The following is an 18,401-nucleotide window of genomic DNA, read 5'->3' as shown; positions in this document are numbered from 1 at the left end:
TTATTTTTAAAAACCATATTTTTGTACCGTTTCATTTTCTATACCAAATATCTGGTAGGTTTTATTTAAGCTGTGATTTTAATTTTCTCTGGTGTTTAGTAATTGAAGTATTCCTTGGTCTACTAACAGGAAATTTTTTTTCAGCTCTTTCCTACCATCAAAGTTTTATGAAAGATGTTTTGAGAGATACAAAAATAAGATGTGGTGATGTCCAGTTACATTAATAGCATATTCCTACAGAACAGGAATAACAGTAATTATGACAATTACAAAATTAATTGAGTCTTTTACAAGAACTGATACAAACAGTACTTGGCATGACTGACCTTAAGTAAACAAATGACTGAAAGCAATCATTAGCAGTTTATTTTTGGAAACTTTTTTTGATATTAAAGAAATCAATGCTATGTTTTGTGGGAGCAGAAAGGCTATAAATCTTAATCAAGTAAATTCGGGGAAAATTTCTTCCTTAATGTACCATCAAGGCACACTTTAATGCTATAATATTTTGGCGAGAGCAAGAGTTTGGCCTCCACAGGAATCGTTTAGAAACCTGCTTCCCATGAAATAGTGGAATATTTCCAGCTAGTTATTCCAGTGTTCTGTCTGCTTTGCATTTTTTCCTCAATGAAATAGGACAATTAATAAACTCTGGTCATAGTACAGAGCCCAAGTTTCAGCAGCAGCAATATTATCTTTGGATCTGGGTTGAGGGACATGAGTTATTCAAATACAGTTCAACTCTCAGAAAGCTAGCCATTGGGAATGTACCCTTATTATTTTGAAATTCTTGTCTTTCTTGTGTTTTCTATCATTTTCCTCTGATCTTTTTTTTTGTATTATTTGCCCATGCAGGTCATTCATTTTTTGAATATTCACTATGCAATTTCATTGACACTTCTGATCTTTCTTAGTATGTGTTTAGATGCCAATGTGCCAACCGAATGTGGCATGATTTTAAAACACCCAACACAGAAAACAGAATGCTAGAATACTAGGAACATTCTTTCTCATGGCACAGAGGATGTGATATTGCATATATAGAGATGATTCTGGGATCTCAGTACACTACTTAGCTCTTCAGTGAACGATATTTACAGTTATATCCTATAAATGGTAATAGTTTTCAACTTTTGGCCTCAACCTATGGATAAAAACAAACAAATATAATTATAAAACAGAAAGTAAATATTGTCAATCTGACAATGTAAAGGTACAGCAGACAGACTATAGGAAATAGGAACAAGGAAGGTGAAAGAAAGAACAGAAGCGCTAGTATAATAAAGGCAGAAGATAAAAAGATATTGACTAAAGTTGACGGAACAAAATTAAATGTTTAAATGTATTTAATTTAGAGTTACAAAATAATCAATGAAAGGACAATCGAATATAAACTAATGAATATTAGAAGGGAAAAGGGGAAGGATTAGTGTAGTTGAGCTTTTGCTAACCTTCTGCAGTGAAGAGTCAATAGATAATCTCTTAAATCAATAAATAACCACAAGCTATTATTTAGACTTACAGAGGCAATCGCCAAAAAATTTAAAAACAAAACTCTTTACATGTTGCTAACTCTGGGAAATGGGATAAAACTAGGGAAGAATGGGTGGGGAACTGTTCTAAGTTCTGCATAAGTGTGTGCACACACGCACACACACACGTGACCATATATTACTTTTGATAAAAATAAAAAGGAAAGGTTAACGTAAAAATGTTTAACCCTGCAGAGATTCACACCCATCCTTCACTGCAACTCAATAACAAAAAATTCAGCTTCTGCTTAAGGGAACACTTAATCTAATGTCAAGGCAAACACTACAAAGGAATCACTACACAAGGGGAGCACACACATAATGTTGCCAGGGTTTCTCAACCTTGCCAGTACTTTTGGGCCCAGATCATTATTTGTTGTTGGGGGCTGTCCTATGTATTGCAGAATGTTTAGCAGCATTCCTGGCCTTTACCCACTAGCTGCCAATAGCCCCTTGCCTCACCCTGCCCTCCCCAATCCCCAGCTGTGACAATCAGAAATGCCTCCAGACATTGCCAAATGCCCCATGGGAGAAAAACCAAGTCCAGTTTAGAACCACTCATTAATAAGAAGGATGAGACAAGTACACTAATTCACTTTAGATAGACCCATACAATCAGCCCACTTAGTTTAACTGTGGGTTTACTGAACTATGATCCCTGATCAAAAGAAGAAAAACAGATCAAAATATAGTTTGGACAGCTCACTACCATTCCAAACCATAAGAAAATGTCCACAGTGAGCTTTGAAATGGGAAACATATCTATTGCCTTTCAGTCAGTTTTAGTTCTTCTGTGATTGTCACAGTGAGAGTATCTCATAGTGCTGAATGGAATTCATTACATCCCTAAAACAACTCATGTCCTTCACAGGATACCCAAACGATGCTGAGGGGATGGGGGGAGATGGCTGGCAGCTCTTTATTGAGAAATGGTATGTGTCAGTGTCCAGTGTGTCATGTAGATATCGAACACTATATTTGATAAGCTATGTAAAGAATTTTTTTTTCCCTTGGAAATGGAGTTTTGCTCTTGTCGCCCAGGCTGGAGTGCAGTGGCGGCAATCTTGGCTCACTGCAACCTCTGCATCCCGGGTTCAAGTGATTCTCCTGACTCAGGCTCCCGAGTAGTTGGGATTACAGGTGCCCGCCATCACGCCCGGCTAATTTTTTGTAGTTTTAGTAGAGATGGGTTTTGCCATGTTGGGCAGGCTACTGGTCACGAACTCCTGACCTCGTGATCCACCTGCCTTCTCCTCCCAAAGTGCTGGGATTATAGGCGTGAGCCACCAGGCCTGCCCAAGAATTTTTAAAGATACGTTTGACTACACATAATTTTTGCCTTGCATGTTTATTTTGGAACTTATGTAATCTCTTTGTAGTTTTAATACATCCATCTATTCATCACCCATGTATCCAGCTTTTATTAAATACTCTCTGTGTGTCAAGCACATGGCAGATGCTACAAACAATGGTTAATGGTTTGAATATATATTAAATTTTCCAGAAATACAATTACCATGTAAATGCAGAAAAGACTATAATTTGTTTTGTTTGGAACTTTGCAAAAAATCGTTTCCTAAATGGAAAGTCACATCACTAACATTTACTTTTTGTGTCTTCTTTATTTCATTGTTATGGCATTATATTATGTAAGTAGTATATTAGTTTCTTAAGGCTGCTGTAAGAAAGTATCACAAACTTCATGGCTTAAAACAACAGAAATTTATTCTTTCTCAGTTCTAAAGTCCAGAAATCCAAAACCAGTTTCACGATGTCTAAATCAAGGTGTCTGCAGGGCCACTCTTCCAAAGGCTCTAGAAAGAATCCATTCCTTACCTCTTGCAGTCTCTCGTAGCTGCTGGCATGCCTTGATTTGTGGTCATGTCGTTCCAATCTCTGCCTCAGAGGTCATGTTGCCTGCATCTCCTCTATGATATTCCCTCCATGACACATGTGACTGAATTGAGTCCACCAGGATAATCTTTCCATCTCAACATCTTAACTCAGTCACATCTGCAAAGTTCTTTTTTGCCATATAAGGTAACAATTACAGGTTTCAGGGACTAGGATGTGGCTACCTTTTCGGGAAGCATTACTCAGCTCACTGCAGTAGGGTATAATACCTATGGGAATTTCATTTCATATAGTAAAGGGAGCATTTAGAAAATGTTATAAAAAGAAGGTATTGAGAATCAGTGCTCCAGAGGGTTTTAAAACCTTTTTGCCTTAAAAAAGAAAAAAAACGACGAGCACACAAAGGCCATTTCACTCCTTCTTTATTCCATTATCATTACTAGAAATTACAATCTTCATAAAATAATTGTAACCTTCTTCAGGAAAAGGAAGACAGAAGACTATGTTCTCTTTGCCAGAGAAAGAGATTATGTTCTGGGCACTAGGAAGGACCAAAATTCTCTTTGGAAGCAACCAACAGTGGATTCCAGTATCTACTTTGACTCTTTTTCAACAACCTCAGTGGCTTCTCACTGCTTCAGCAAAAACTACAAATTCCTTGGGATCTGAGACTTGTCTAACTCTCTAGTTTAATTTTCTCCTTTGTACTTTATGTACTACTAATAACAGTAAACTATTTTTGGTACTTTGAATACAATATGTAGTATATGACTTTGTATCCTTGCACATGCTGGAATATTCTCTCTTAACTTGTCTGCTAGTCAAATTCCTTTTCAGCTTAGTTGTCCATGAACATTTACTGACCCTCACCCTCCAACTAAGGGCAAGTTGAAACGGGAGAGTCCCCTGATCCCCGACGAAGGGCAGGGCCTGCGACAGGGCTGTGGCTTGTCTGTTCCATTCGGTTGCTGCACTCTCAAACCCCTTACAGGAGGGGGAGCTTGCAGACCGGCAGGTGTAGGGGGCGGGGAGAGCGCTTTTGGGCTCCAGCCCCACAGCAGCATCTAGGAATACATGCCTGCAACTCCTGAAGCCCCAGTGGGCGTGCTACAGTGCTCTTTTAGCTCTGCCATCCACAGACTGCTTAAGTATAAACCAGCCCAGCGCCCTCTTCGCACCCGGTTTCTTTTCCTGTGTCCAGGAAGAATCAGGTCACAGACGGACTTGAAGGATGGTGAATGTGGGAATTGTATTAGGTGATGGAGGTGGCTCTCAGTGAGATGGATGGGGAGCTGGAAAGGGGATGGAGTGGGAAGATGATCTTCCCCTGGAGTTCGGCTGTCCCATGGCCAATCTCCTCTCCAGCTGTCCCCAGCCCACCTCTCCTTGACGTTCAAACACTCCTTCTCTTCTCTCCTCTACTGTGCTCCTCTTCTGCTCCTGTTTGTCTGCTCATTTGCCTGCGGACCTGGAATTTGGGGTTTATATGGGTACAGGATGGGGGGATGGCAGGCAAAAGGCAACATTTGGACATGAAAACAGAAATGCCTGTTCCCAATTAGGGCCATGGGTTTCCAGGCTTGGGGGGTGGGGGCCTTTGCTGGGGAACCACCCTCTTCTACCCAGTATTTCCCTGCCTCCTGTCCATATCAAAGTTACTCTCTCTTCTAAGATATCACTATACCTTATACATATTTAAACTGTTAAATTTATCATACTACATTATAAATTATTTGCCCATGTATTTGTTTCCCCTATTAGACTACGAGCTTTTTCAGGGAAGTAACTGGCTCTTATTTATCTCTTTATTATTAGTAGACAAGAGTATTGAATGAGTGAATTTCTTTCCTGTGCTTCAGTTCTAAGCCTTGTCCACCTACATATACTGAACTCATTTTTATTTTGAACAACCTCCTCCTACTGTGTTCCTATCTTCATTGATGACACTATTATTAATCCAGTGGCTCAAGCCAGAAACCTGGGAGACACACTAGACATCTCCTTCTCCTTTATTGACCACATTTACTCAGATATCAGCTCCTCTCAACTGGAACTCTGCTGCACCCCACCATTTGTTAACCTGTTTCTTTCTTTTATTCACCTTATTACTACCTTGGTTCAATCCCTATTTTATTCTTAGCCTTTTTTAACAGCCCGGCCTGACTGCTGATCTACTCAAGCACTGTTAATACAAATTAAGAGTTAGACCGACAAATGAGAAACACAATCCCTTTACTCAGAGGAATAAGAAAAGAGTTTCCATCCTGAACACAATCCTGAGGCCAAGCATGACCTGGAGCGAGGACTGTGCCTTTGTGAAAAGAACAACTCCAGCCAGGCAGTGGCTCACACCTATAATCCCAGTACTTTGGGAGGCTGAGGTGGGCAGATCGCTGGAGCTTAGGAGTTTCAGATCAGCCTGACCAACATGGTGAAACCCCATCTCTACAAAAAGTACAAAAATTAGCCAGGTGTGGTGGTACACACCTGCAGTCCCAGCTACTCGGGAGGCTGAGGTGGGAAGCTTCTTAGGAGGCTGAGGCAGGAGGATCACTTGAGCCTGGGAGGTGGAGGTTGCAGTGAGCCAAGATTACACCACTGCACTCCAGCCTGGGCAGCAGAACGAGATCCCATCTCAACACCCCCTCCCAAAAACACAAAAAACCTCACAACTCCAATCTGTAGATGGTGCTTAGATCTGCTGCTTAGTTATGTCCTGGGAATTCCCTCCACTTCTTTCCTGTGCCTGATTCCTTGTTTCTTTGTTACTCTAACTTTGGTAAAGGGTATACTCTATTGTTCACTAAGTAAGGGTGAATAAAAATTTTTGAGACCTTGCATATATGAAAATGTCATTGTTCAAACTTCACACTTAAGCAATAGTTTGGCTAGTTATAGAATTCTATATTAAAATCATTTCCCCCCAAGAATTTTGAAGGCATTGTTTTATAGTCATCTAGTTTACAGTATTGCTCCTAGGAAGACTTTCACTACTGTGGTTCTTGATTCTTTGCATGAAATTTTTTTGTGTTGTCTGTTCCTTCTCTCTGTAAGCTTTTAGAATATTATCTATATAACTGGATTTCTGATCATTCACAGTATGTCTTAGGTAACAATTATCTTACAAGTATTATACTGGACACTAGGAGGAAAACTTTTAATCTTGAAACTAATTTCCTTCAGTTACATCAATTTTTTTGTATTATTTTGTTAATAATTTTCTACCATCCCTTTTACTTTTTTCTTTTTGCAGAATTTCTATTATTTGCATGTTGGACTTCCTGGACTGATCTTCTAATTTTCTTATCTTTTCTCTCCCATTTTCAAGCTTTCTCTTTTTTTCCACCCCCAGGAAACTTCTGTAACTCTCCCAACCCAACAATTGAACTAATTTTGACTTCTAGGACTTTTGGTTTTCTGAATATACCCTTTTATAATTCCTTATTTTTGTTTCAAGAATGCAGTATCTTCTTTTAGTTCTCTAAAGTTATTAAATGTAGCTTTTTAAGTTTTCATCTGGTCTTGTATTGTGTTTCCTCTTTTCCTCTGAGTTTGTTTCTTTCCTTATTTGTGTTTTCTTTAATAATTTTAGGAGCAGTTTTAGGTTCACAACAAAGTTGAACAGAAAGTACAGAGTTCCCATATACCTCCTGCCCCCAACACATGCACAGCTTCCCCTACAATCAACATCCTGCACCAGAGTGGTACATTTGTTACAATCAATGTACCTACCCTAACCCATGTCATTATCACACAAAGTCCATAATTTACATTATAGGGTTCACTTTTGGTGCTGTACATTCTATGGGTTTCACTTTTGGTGCTGTACATTCTATGGGTTTTGACAAATATATAATGAGACGTGTCCACTATTATAATATCATACAGATTCATTTCACTGTCCTAAAGGTGAGGGTGCTCTGCCTATTCACGCTCCCTCTGCTAAACTGTGGCAACCACTGATCTTTTTTATTTTCTGCATAGTTTTGCCTTTTCCAGAATGTCACATACTTGGAATCATACAGTATGTAGCCTTTTCAGATTTTTTTACTATATACATTTAAGGTGTACAACATGATGTTTTGATATACATAGAGAAATGATTACTAGAGTCAAGCAAATTAACATATCTACCCTCTCACATAGTTATCTTTTCTTTCCTCTCTCCCTTCCTTCCCTCTCGCCCTTCCTCCTCCCTTTCTTCCTTCCTTGTGGTAAAAGCACCTGAAATGTACTCTTTTGGCAAATTTTCAGTAAACAATATTAAATATAGTCACCATGCTGTACATTAGCTCTGTAGACTTATTCATTCTACATAACTGCAACTTTATACCCTTTGATGAACATCTTCCCATCCCCCACATAACCACTGTTCTACTCTGTTCATATGTATTTGACTTTTTTAGATTCCACATGAATGGGAGATCATGCAGTATTTTTCCTTCTGTGTCTGGCTCATTTCATTTAGCATAACGTTCTCCATGTCTATTCATGTTGTTGAAAAGGGCAGGATCTCCTGAGGTCTGAACAATATTGCATTGTACGTACATATCACAATTTTTTATCCACCCACTTACTCACACTTAGGTCGTTTCTCTAACTTGGCTATCGTGAATAATGCTACAATGAACATGGGAGCACAGGTATCTCTACAAGGTACCAATTTCATTTCCTTTGGGTATAAACCCAGAAGAGGAATTGCTGGATCATATGGTTTCTTTCACTTGATAATAGCCTTTAAGATTCCTCCATGACTTTTCATGGCTTGATGCCTCATTTCTTCTTTTTTTTTTTTTTTTTTTTTTTGAGATGGAGTCTTGCTCTGTCGCCCAGGCTGGAGTGCAGTGGCACGATCTCAGCTCACTGCAACCTCCACCGCCTGGGTTGAAGTGATTCTCCTGCCTCAGCCTCCCGAGTAGCTGGGATTACAGGTGCGTGTTACCACACTCGGATAATTTTTGTATTTTTAGTAGAGACGGGGTTTCACCATGTTGGCCAGGCTGGTCTTGATCTCCTGACCTCAGGTGATCCACCCACCTTGGCGTCCCAAAGTGCTGGGAGTACAGGCGTGAGCCACCGTGCTGGGTTTTTTTTTTTTTTTTTTTTTGAGACGAAATTTCGCTCTTGTCACCCAGGCTGGAGTGCAATGGCACGATCTCAGCTCACTGCAGCCTCCGCCTCTGGGGTTCAAGCGATTCTCCTGCTTTAGCCTCCCAGCTAGCTGGGATTACAGGTGCCCGCCACCATGCCCAGCTAAATTTTTTTTGAGACGGAGTTTTGCTCTTGTTGCTCAGGCTGGAATGCAATGGCTTGATCTCAGCTCACTGCAACCTCTGCCTCCAGGGTTCAAGCGATTCTCCTGCCTCAGCCTCCTGAGTAGCGGGGATTACAGGCATGCACCACCATGCCCAGGTAATTTTGTATTTTTAGTAGAGATGGGGTTTCCCCATGTTGGTCAGGTTGGTCTCGATCTCCCGACCTCAGGTGATCCACCCGTCTCGGCCTCCCAAAGTGCTGGGATTACAGGCATGAGCCAAGGCTCCAGCACCTCATTTCTACTTAGTGCTGAATAATATCTCATTGTACAAATATATCAGTTTTTAAAATTCTTTCACTTTTGAGGAACATTTTAGTTGCTTCCAGATTTTGGTAAATATAAGGCTGTTATTAACATCTTTATGGAGGTTTTTGTGTAGAAATACGTCTTGAACTCATTTGGGTAAATACCAAGGAGCACTCCTGATGGATCCTACAATGAGATTATATTTAGTTTGGTTAAAAAACTGCCAAACTGTATTCCAAAGTAGCTGTACCATTTCTTATTCCCACCAGCAATGAATGAGAGTTCCTGTTGTCCCACATCCTCACCAGTATTTGGTATTGTCAGTGTTTTGGATTTTTGTCATTCTAATACATGTGTAGAGGTATCTCATTATTGGCTTGTGTGTGTGTATGTGGCTGTTTTAGTATATATCTTTCACATTAAAGGTTTTCCTGAAATATCTGGTGATACTTGGCTATTTCTTGACGTAAGTGTGATGCATTAAAAGACTAAATACAAGCTCTGTGTATACAGAAGAGGCTTATTGAGTGGTACGCTTAACTATATGATGATTAAACAGGAGGTACTCAGCTCTTTCTTGAAGGGCCCTCAACTATTTTTACCTGTAGGTCTTTTCTCTTGGGCAGGAGAAATTCTGTTGAAAATATTCCTCCAATCCCTTAAGTGAAAGTAGAAGACCTGCTGCCAGCAGTCTCAGAACTCCTATTAACTGGGACTCTCCTTCAGTTAGTAGACTTTCACTTAATCTCCCTGTTTTCAGTAAGGTGATTTTAGCCTTAACTACACCTAATATCTATGATTGCTGAGTCCTTTTAGTTTACCTTCTCCAGAAAATAAGCTTCCAGGTTCCTATAATAGTGGGGAAATGGCAGCACAGTGTTCTGAAAGTGGACTCTGGAGTTGGCTTGCCTAAATCGAATATTAGCTCTTCTAACTAGCTAGCTGTGCAACCTTAAGCAAGCTAGTTAATCACTCAGTGCCTCAGTTTCCTATCTCTAAAGTGGATATAACAATTTCTACCTCATATTGCTATTGTGAGAATAATACATGCAAATCTCTTCAAACAGCACCATCAAGACAGTATGCTAAAAAACGTTATCTGGCCAGGTGCGGTGGCTCACGCCTATAATCCCAACCGTTTGGGAGGCCGAGGTGGGCAGATCACCTGAGGTCAGGAGTCCGATACCAGCCTGGCCAACACTGTAAAACCCTGCCTCTACTAAAAAATAAAAAAATTAGCCGGATGTGGTGGTGGGTGCCTGTAATCCCAGCTACTCAGGAGGCTGAGACAGGAGAATCACTTGAACCCAGGAGGCAGAGGTTGCAGCGGGCAAAAATCTGCCACTGCATTCCAGCCTGGGTGACAGAGGGAGACTCTGCCTCAAAAAAAAAAAAAAAGTTTGGAGGCAGGAACTCATAGGAAGTCTCTTAAGATGCCAGAGGGCTGAGACATGAGAACTGCTTGAACCCAGGAGGCGGAGGTTGCGGTTTGGCTAGATCGCGCCACTGTACTCCAACCTGGACAACAGAGCGAGACTTTGTCATAAAAAAAAAAAAAAAAAAAAAGAGTTATCTTTAAAGAAAAAAAACGTAACAGAGGGAGCAGCATTATTGTATTTCCCACCTCACACTCAGTCCCCAGACGAATATATGTTCACTGAGTAGAATACAGGCAGGATTATCCAGCACTATTTAAAGTTATTTTCTCCCCCACTTTTGAACTGTATGAATTAAAATGACATGAACTTAAATACCTGTTATGATTTAATTCTACTGTAATCCTGGGGAGGGGTTATGGCGTGATCTACACGGTAGCAATAAGGAAGGAGAATTAGGCAGATCCGAGAAATATTTACAAAATTAATCTGTAACTGGGTGAATGTATCAGGAGAAGGAGATATAAACTGGTGGTACCATTCACGGAGGTACGGTACAGGAAGAGGAGCACATTTGAGCCATTAAAGATGAAAGATAAGTTTAATTTTAAACATGTTGAGCTCACAAAGCCTCTGGAACATCTAAATGGAGATCTCCAATATCAGAGGTAGCTGATATGTTTCGGCAGCATGGATGGGAGTCGTCAACCTATTCTTGGTAGCTACGCTATAAAAGTGTATAATGTTATTCAAAGATAGTAAAGTACAAGGACAGATAAAGATGGAACCCTGGTGGTGTAGACACTGCTGGTTGTCTCTTCCCTTCTTCTACCTGAGTAACAGAACCCTGACTTTTAGTTGGGCTCATTGCCACCTTTAATAAACGCTACATTTTCTAGGTCCCTATGCAATTTAGTATGGCCATCGGGCATATTAAGTTCTGGCAACAAGAAAATGGAGTCTTAAGTGAGATTCAGCTGGTAAGCATCCCTTTCTCTCTTTCTGCTCTCTAGAACATGGAAGCGATGTCTGCACTCCACAAGTCATCCTAGACCTCAAGGATGGGGAAGGCACACACAAGAATAATGGAACAGAAAGGTAGAACCTCTTTCCTTGATGACACTGTAGATCAACCGTTGCTGTTTGCAATTTTAAATGAGATTGTATAAAAAGACCTCACAGAAGAGGTAAGATTTGTCAAAGCCTTGAAGGTGATGAGTGAGCAAAGCCATGTGGGAAACTGGGGTAAGAAACGCCCAAGAACAGCACAGAAAGCACAAAGGTATGGAAGCAGGAGACTACCCAGCATGACTGGGGAAGAGTTGAGCACAATTTTAGAGCCAGACTGTGTGGGTTTGAATCCTGGCTCCCATACTTCCTAACTGGGAAATTACTTTCACCTCTCTTGGACAAGTTACTTTAACCTCTCTGTGCCACAGTTACCTCATTTCAAAAAATGGAAATAATACTGATACTTACCTCATAATATTATTATGAAGATTAAATGAATATTCATAAAGTCCTTAGAATGATGCTAAGTGCTATATAAGTATATGTTACATAAGATAAAAATTAAAAGTGTGACTGAAACCAGTGAGGGAGTACTGGAAGATAAATCAAGGAGATAAAAAGGGCAGAAGACTTGTGTTGGACTTTGTAATGATTTCTGCTCTTACTTTGATTGAACTGGGAAGCAACTGGAGGATTTTGAGCAAAGGAATGCTATGACCTAACTTACATTAACAGATCATTATGGTTGTTTTGTTAGAATAGACTGCAGGAAGTAAGAGTGGAAGTAAAAACAAAAAGATAAACTATTACTTTTGATGGTGGTAATAGTAACTGAAGATGGGTGGTAGCAATTAAATGAGAAAAATATCAGATTATTAATTTTTTGGCCAGGCGCAATGGCTCATGCCTGTAATCCCAAGCACTTTGGGAGGTTGAGGCAAGAGGATTGCTTGAGCTGGTGTTGGAAAACAGCCTAGGCATCGTGGTAAGAGCCCATCTCTGCAAAAAATTAAAAAATGAGCCAGGTGTGGTGATGCGCATAGCCTGTAGTACCAGCTACTCAGGAGGCTGAGGTTAGTTAGGTGTGGTGACGTGCATGGTGATGTGCGCCTGTGGTTACCAGCTACCTGGGAGGCTGAGGCAGGAGGTCGAGGCTGCAGTGAGCTATGTTCACACCACTACATTCCAGCCTGGGCCACAGAGCAAGACACTATCTCAAAAAAAATTTTTTTTTGAAGTGAAGGGAACAGTATGGCATGAATTGAACATGCAGGATGAGGGAAAAAAGGGGAGATATAGAATAACTTAAAGATCTTTGGCCTAAGCAATTAGAAGAAAGACATTACCATTTACTTAGATGGGAAAAGTAGAAAGTGTAGATTGGTAGTACAAAGATGTGGAGTTTTACAAATCTGAGCTGTTAGACATCCAAGTGGAGATGTCACGGAGGCAGCTGGAGATGAGACTGAAATTCAGGGGAGAGTTCCAGGCCAGGGATATAAATTTCAGAATCACCATGAGCCTGATAATGTGTAAAAGAAAAGAGATCACTCACACCTGTAATCCCAGCACTTTGGGAGGACAAGGTGGGTGGATCACTTGAAGCCAGAAGTTTGAGACCAGCCTGGCCAACATGGCAAAACCCTGTCTCTACTAAAAATACAAAACTTATCTGGGTGTGGTGGCACACACCTGTAATCCCACCTACTCAGACAGCTGAGGGAGGAGAATCGCTTGAACCCTGCAGGGCGGAGGTTACAGTGAGCCAAAATCACACTATTGCATTCCAGCCTGGGTGACAGAGTGAGACTCTGTCTCAAAAAAAAAGAAAAGAAGGGAAAAGAAAAGAGATCAGAGGAATAGTCCCAGGGGTACACCAATGTTTAGAGGATGGGGAGATTAAGAGAATTCAACAGAAGAGAAAAGGAGTGTTTGATGAAACAGGAAGAAGTAGGAAAGCGTGACTTGTCTTTCAGAGAGGAAGGAGTTATCAGCTCTATCACATGCTGCTGACTGAGAACTGACCATTGAATTTAGCAATGTGGAAGTCACTGCTACAACAGTTTCAGTGGAAAAGCCTGACAGGAGTGGGAGGAGAGGAACTGGAGACATCTGGTTTAGATAATTCTTTTTTTTTTTTGGAGACAGGGTTTCACTCCCGTCCCCCAGGCTGAAGTGCAAGAGCATGATCTCGGCTCACTGCAACCTCTGCCTCCCTGGCTCAAGTGATTCTCCTGCCTCAGCTGCTCCAGTAGCTAGGACTACAGGCTCATGTCACCTCACACAAATTTTTTTTTTTTTTTTTTTTTTTTGGTAGAGATGGGGTTTCGCCATGTTGCCCAGGCTGGTCTCAAACTCCTGACTTCAAGTGATCCTCCTGGGTCTGCCTCCCGAAGTGCTAGGATTACAGGCATGAGACACCACACCTGGCCTGGTTTAGACAATTATTTTAAGGAGCACTGTCATGAAGACATGAGGCATATTCAAAAGATGCGAAGTAAAAGAGATTTTTAACATGAGAGAAATTAGACTATTTGTAAAGTAATAGGAAGGAAATGGTAGAAAAGGACCAAGAAATAAGAAAGAAGGGAGAAAGTGGCTGGAGTGATGTAGGCAAGAGCAGGTGGGATCATAGCACAAGTTGGGGGGTAGGCCTTGGAAATAAACACAAAGAATTCATCCCAAGGAACAGAGTATATGGGCACAGATAAATAAGTGGTGGCAAGAGCTTATAAAATTCTTTTATGATTGCTTCTATTTTTTCAGTGAAACAGAAAGTGAAGAATATCAGTTATGGGTGAAATCAAAGAAAAAAGTGTCAAAGGTGTGACAGAAGGGAGAAGATATAAAAAAGCAATCTCCTAGATAGCAGATGAATGAGCTAAATGAAGTGATGAACCAAAGAAGTGAACCAGAATTGTGTGATAGCATCATAGGTACACTAGACATTGAATTATAGTGGTATCAGTCTGCATGGTTGTGATTTTCCTCAGGAAGATTCAAATGCATGGGTGCAAATGTGAAGGAGGCAGAGTTATATTTAACTATGGTTGGAATTTTGCCAGGGAAATATGATGGTTCAAGGGATAGGCAAGGGATTAAATAACATACTACAAAATCTCAACTGGATAAAGAGGGAAATAAGAATGAGTGTGGGGGGTCAGTGCAAAGATGGTAGAATCAATGAATTGATAGAAGTCTTGGTAGGGGTGAAAACTGTCAGAGTTGAAGTACTTGAGAGGGTGAGTTAGAAACACAGGAGATGGTGGTGGCAGATGGGCAGATACTAACAAATGCTATTTTGGTAATGACAAGATCAATGGTATGACCATAGGAGAAAATAAGTGGCCAGTGTAGGTAGAGAATATGAACATTAGAGAAGAAGAGGTTCAGGAACTGAAAGCATTAGAAGGATTAGTTAGCTACATGCATATTGAAATCATCCAGAATTATAACAGGGGTAATACTGAAGAAACTAAAAGGCGAGTAGAAGCTAAAATTTAGCTAAAACTTTCATGAAATGACAGGAAATGGTCTAGGAGTCTATAGATGACAACAGTAAGGAGAGCCGTAGATGGTATACATTCATGAGATTAAAAGCTGGGGGGTTCAAGGAGAGGAAGATGGTTGAGAAGCAGAAATGTGGGACAAACAGGACACCTATACCATCTTCAAATTAGTAGGAGAGACATAAAGAGAAAAGACTGACCACTTGAGAGAACTACAGGGAAGCCTCAGAGGAGGTTCTCGTAGTGTAAAAAACAGACAGAAATGTTCAGAAGAGAATTAGAGACATGTGAGTTTTGCTGATGATTGACTGTGAGTTCCAGAGAGCACAGTGGAAGGGTTTCAGGAGTTAGAGAGCAGTGGAAGACGAGGTCAGAAACAGATGACAGCCATATGGGGTGAGTCTGAGAAATGAAAGATAACCTAATATACTTGAAATGACTAACACAAATTGAGATAAATGGTATAATGTCATAATCCAAATGGTCTCAAGGCAAATAATGGTGACAATGCAGTGAGTAGTAGGGATCAACGACTAGGGAGTTGTGGTTTGGCCAGAGGTATGCAGAGTTCTAGGACTCTCATTCTCTCCAGTTGACAGTGACATGGAAGCCAGTGGAGGGGAGCTGTGGGTTTAGTATCAAAGCATGAGAAGTATTCCAAAAGAATGGCAATGAACCAACTATTTCTGAGATAGTAGTGTGTACAACACCCTGCAATCTTTAGGGATTTTTGCCCCAGTGGGGATTTTTGCCCCAGGGAGCACTCATTTGCCAAGGACTTGACATTTCATATACATTATTTTATTTCATTCTCAGAACAATTCCAAGAGGGAAGTGTTATCGTTGCCATTTTACAGATGACAAAACGAAGGCTAGAGAGAATAAGGTTCTTTACATTCCACCTCAGCTCCCATGAAAAGTCCTGATAGACCCCAAACTCTCCATAAAATCTAAAGTAGAATTTCATGTGAAGAAATCCTTTACTTTTATAAAGATGAAAATTTCTCTTTACCCTTTACCTCCAGCAAATAAATGAAGAAGTTATTTCATAAAAACTCATGATAGCTCTTTCTCTTACCAATGAATTCAATCTGAGCATAATAATCCTTTATGACAGTCCAACAAACTGTTGGGGGAGAGTTAGTTACGTATTATACTCTAGTCTTTATATATGAATGTATGTATTGAAAAAAAAAAAAAAAGGAAAAGCCTACCTCCACAGAGAATTTTACAAAGATTGAAGGAATTCAATCAATGGAAGACGGGTGAGTCAATGTGCAGGCAGAACCATGAAGTAGTTAGTTCATAGGCCCAAGTAGGCTACAGAAATCAAAGAAAAAGAGAAAAGAAAGAGAAACAGATATATTCACTTCATACGCCCCAGAGTTACAGAAAAGAACAAACACAGTGTCAGAATCTTAAAGTTAAATACATGTGAACTGAAGGAGTAAAAAATTAACATTACTTAGAAATCTCCACACATTGAATACTACTCCCACATAACCGAAATAAAACATTTTACTTAAATTAAAACTAAAATGAAGTTTTAAAATGAAGCTTGAAAGACATAATTGCCACGTAGTTGACTAAAGTATTAATCTTTTAACAGAATGAATTAAAAGAATCTACCAAGATGTTAAAGTATCACAATTAAGTAAAATTTTTTTCACATTCAGCAAAATTTCAATACATGCAATTAAAATTCAAGTTTCAGCAGGATTTACAAATATATTTATCTAAAGCTATTATTCCTAAATTCAGGATGCTTTTATGAACAACCTGTTACTTTAGGATTAATATTTGTACTGCTTCCTAGTATTTTTATCTGTCTGCACATTCACCCAAGCCCCTTGAGAGCAGAGGCATGCACTGGATGGCCAAAGCATTGTTAGAAGTTGTGGCTATAAACTGTGAATCCTAAACTAGATTTCCATAAGAATCACTTGGAGGACTTGTTAAAAACATATCTGGCACTGGATGGCCAAAGCACTGGTACAAGTTACAGCTATAAACTATGGATCCTAAACTGGTTTTGCCTTGTTAAAAACATATTCTTGAGTCTCACCTCAGATTTTTGAAATCAGAATCCCTGAGGCTTAGAGCTCTCTGTGTATAAAAAGATCTATGAGTATTTCTGATGATGGACAGGTTTTAGGAAAACAAACTAGAGCAGTAGTTTCAGAATTATTCTTAAGAGTCTTAAAATTCTTAAGAAACATCACTGGGCTTCACTCACCTGTTTCAGCACAGAATAGTCTCACTGATATAGTTTGGTTTGTCAGACCCCTCCAAATCTCAGGTTGAAATCAGATCCCCGGTGTTGGAGGTGGGGCCAAAGGGGAGGTGTCTGGGCCCTGGGGCCAGATCCCTCATGAATGGCTTGGTGCCTTCCTTGGGATAATGAGGGAGTTTTCACTTTTATTAGTTTCATGAGAGCTGGTTGTTAAAAAGAACCTGGCATGCCCTTCCTCTCTCACTTCCTCTCTTGCCATGTGATCTCTGCATATCCTAGCTCCCCTTCACCTTCCACAATGAATGAAAGCAGCCTGAGCCCCTTACTAGATGCAGATGGAGCAGAAAAGCCCCTCATAAGAAGGGCCATGCTTCTTGCAGAGCCTGTAGAACTATGAGCAAAATAAACCTCTTTTATTTATAAATTATGCAGCCTCAGGTATTCTTTTATAGAAATACTAAATGAATTAAGAAATCCATTTTTATCTATTTTGTGTATCTACTTTTCTTCTTAAAATCTGAAAATCACAAGGCCAGATAAAGCAAAACGAACTCATCCATATAAGAATTAAACCCATGATTTTGGCATCAAAGCTGACCTAATCCAAAGACAAAAGACACTAGACAGATAAAAAGACCAGGACTGATGAACACAGAATATCTGTTAATGACAAAAGGAAAACCTTAGAAAAGCACTTCTATAATATTTACTGGATTCTAAAAGAACTTATTCAATACATGACTGAATTGCATAATAAAATTCCAAATGGAAAAAAGTATATACACAAATATATTGAATTAACTGCACATACTTATTTCTCTTAGGGAAAAACTACCCTATTCTAGACTTGCAATTAAAAATACAAAGTGTGTCTAAATAAATTAAAGCTTTGTGACCTTACTTCCTACAATCCTAATTCTGCCATCCCTACCTCTGACTAGCAGGCAGATGGGGGCAGGGAAGGCAACAGTAGGTCTGAGAAGGTGTTCTCTCCTTGAGAAAATGATTTCCCCATAAGCATAAGGTTTGGATCCTTTGAACACCTTTTAGATCCTCCCATAATCTACTCTGCTCCAGAAAATTAGGCTGTGTTGTGGAGGAAAGCAGGTAAAAATGCTAGTTACCTCCTCTCATCCTGTGCTTGGATATTTCCCCACAGTATTGGGTCTGTATATCCTGGTTTTTCAAATTCTCCATTCCGATCACCCTATCTAATAAAAATGTATGCTCACTGGATATTAGATTTGAGACATCCAATTCTATATGTAGATACAAACCCAAGGGACTCCTTTATTAAATGAAGCAGCATAACATTTTTACTCA

At 39.9% G+C, this 18,401-nt stretch overlaps 1 protein-coding gene and 1 long non-coding RNA gene across 4 annotated transcripts in view; both read right to left on the bottom strand.

Moving 5' to 3' along the window:
* SLC38A6 (solute carrier family 38 member 6) overlaps positions 1-18,401 on the bottom strand; it is a 71,815-nt gene that overhangs the window by 49,686 nt on the left and 3,728 nt on the right. The gene's annotated exons all lie outside the window — the stretch shown is intronic.
* LOC134738154 (uncharacterized) lies at positions 6,433-18,394 on the bottom strand. Its single transcript, XR_010123735.1, has 3 exons — positions 17,082-18,394; positions 16,060-16,165; positions 6,433-9,135 (listed from the first exon to the last, which is right to left on the bottom strand). It is a non-coding gene; the product is annotated as an uncharacterized LOC134738154 (long non-coding RNA).

This window comes from Pongo pygmaeus, chromosome 15, assembly GCF_028885625.2.
Source record: "Pongo pygmaeus isolate AG05252 chromosome 15, NHGRI_mPonPyg2-v2.0_pri, whole genome shotgun sequence".
NCBI lineage: Eukaryota > Metazoa > Chordata > Mammalia > Primates > Hominidae > Pongo > Pongo pygmaeus.
Note: the sequence above shows the minus strand (reverse complement) of the source record. Positions and strands in the feature narration are given on the sequence as shown.